This window comes from Panthera uncia, assembly GCF_023721935.1.
Source record: "Panthera uncia isolate 11264 chromosome B2 unlocalized genomic scaffold, Puncia_PCG_1.0 HiC_scaffold_25, whole genome shotgun sequence".
Classification (NCBI taxonomy): Eukaryota; Metazoa; Chordata; class Mammalia; order Carnivora; family Felidae; genus Panthera; species Panthera uncia.
Window position 1 is genome coordinate 14263389 of NW_026057581.1, and position 2428 is coordinate 14265816.

At 40.9% G+C, this 2428-nt stretch overlaps 1 pseudogene; it reads left to right on the plus strand.

Annotated features, from left to right (window-relative positions):
* The first annotated feature begins 295 nt into the window (after positions 1 to 295).
* Positions 296 to 1019, plus strand: LOC125939473 (NADH dehydrogenase [ubiquinone] 1 alpha subcomplex subunit 8-like; annotated as a pseudogene).
* The last annotated feature ends 1409 nt before the right edge of the window (positions 1020 to 2428 follow it).

Here is a 2428-nt window from a genome sequence, read left to right on the forward strand (position 1 = left end):
ACATGGGGGGAATTGACAGATACTTACGATATTGAGTTTTCCTACTCAAAAACAGTATCTACTTAGTTTGAAAACATATATGCGCCCTTATGTTTATTGCAGCATTATTTCCAATGGCCAAGATATGGAAGCAGCCCAAATGTCCATGGATAAATGAATTTCTACATATAGAAATATTACCTAGCCATAAAAAAAGAATAAAATGTTGCCACTTGCAACAACAAGAAGTACCTAGAGGTTGTTATGTTAAATGAAGTAAGTCAGACAGACAAAGAAAAACATGGGTACCGCCATCATGCCAGGGAGAGTGGAGCTCCGCAGTCTGGGGCATCCGAAAGGGTAGGAGGTGAAAGTCGGTGCTCAAAGCTGAGGCTCATCACTATGGAGTTCAGCGTGATAAGCCTAACAATGAGTTCATGCTGTGCCATTGGAAAGAGAAAGACTCCAGGCAGTGTTTAGAGGAATGTGAGATCATCAACAAATGTGCTCTGGACTTCTTCAAACAGATCAAGCTTCACTGTGTAGAGCCTTTTACAGAAGCTTAAACTAGAGGTGCCTGGGTGGTTCAGTCAGCTGAATGTCTAACTTCAGCTCAGGTCATGATCTCACAGTTGATGGGTTCAAGCCCCGCATCAGACTCTATGCTGACAGCCCGGAGACTAGAGCCTGCTTCAGATTCTGTGGCTCCCTCTCTCTCTGCCCCTCCCACCCCAAAAGTAAATGAACATTAAAAGAAATAAAAAACAAATAAAAATAAGAAGGTTAAACTTGCATTGATTATTCCAGCTTGCATTTAACTCTGCTGGTGTTGCAAACAGCAGACCAAGTTTGACAAGCATGTGCCGGACAAACTGGGCTGGGTGTGACATGACCTGAAAGAGCGGTCAAAGTCACCCGAGTGAAAACAGATCAACCTTTCCCAGAGAATCTCAAGACCAAGAGCAGAGGCCAACCCCGAGGTGGAAGGAGAACTGAAGCCTCCCAAATATGGCAGCCGCCATGTTTTCTGGACCAGGTAGAGAGGGGTCCATGGCCTGCACTCAGTCACAGGTCCAGACGACCACTGATGACACTCCCATGCTGTTTGCATCGACCAATAGAGTGTCCTTTCTGGGATTATAAACTTTAAAAAGTTAATTCATGTGACTTGGCAGTTATTCTATACCATTTCCCGGCCATTAAAATTTTTAAAGGGAAAAAAACCCAAAACCAGAAACAGACTCATAAATACAGAGGAGAAACATAGTTGCCAAGGGGGGGGAGGTGGTAGAAGAAGTCAGAGAAATGGGTGAAGGGGATGAAGATTACAAACATCCAGTTAGTTATAAAATAAGTCATGGGGATGAAAGGTAAAGTAGAGAGAATATAGTCAATAATATTGTAATAACTTTCCATGGTGACAGATGGTAAGCAGACTTACTGTGGTGAGCATTTCAAAATGTATACAATTGTTGAATCGCTATGTTATCACCTGAAACTAATATAATATCGTATGTCAACTACACTTCAACTAAAAAAAAACGTATATGCCTTTTCATTTATTCAAGGCATCTTTTAAATCTCCCAAGAGCTCTTACATTTTTCTTCATATATAGTTTTCCCACATTTCTTGTTAAATTATTCCTATTTTATCTTGAAATTCTGTTTTTGGAGTTAACCGTTCAAAAAGCCCTCTCACTGCAGAAAGTCCTCTTTACACGAAGAATCCAACAAAAGAAGTACCAAGACAATAGGAGGTTAAAAGCTAAGGAACGTGGGAATAAAAAGGAAGTGTCCAATATTCTACCACTTTAAATTGACCGGGCAAGTTTGACCTCCCCGATTTAGTCTCCTCCATCCCCCCATTGGCACATCCATCCATCCATCCATCCACTTATTCATTTATCAGTCGTGTGCCAACCATGGCTAGGCCTTCAATCAGAGCAATGGATCAGAACTAACAGCACCAGCAGAGATAACTATGCACGGATCAAATAATAAAATTCTGCCATCAAACATATACCGTGTTGTATCTTTGGCCCTCGGCCTTTCTCAACACATTAAGCACTAAAATTTAGAATCTGCTTTTCTTTATTTAATTTTTTTGACCTCCAATAAATAGCTGTGCGGGGTACTTAGTATAAAAGTCAACATTCTCTCTCAGAGCATGAAGCATTTTGTAATAACCTGCCATCGGGGTGTTTGACAAGTTTACTGTGAGATGTCAAGGCAAGTCGAGGCAAACCACCTCTAACTACCATACTTCTAGATTAACTAGATTGGTGGGAAGCAAAAACATCCTCAAGAAACAAAGGGAAAAGGTCTTGTGGTTTCCATGTAATCTGACATATGCCTGTCCATTTTTTGTTATGTAGTTTGCAGATATTTATTTTAAGAACCTATTTGATCACACGTACCGCCCGGTTTGTGATCATCACGGGTGTGTGTA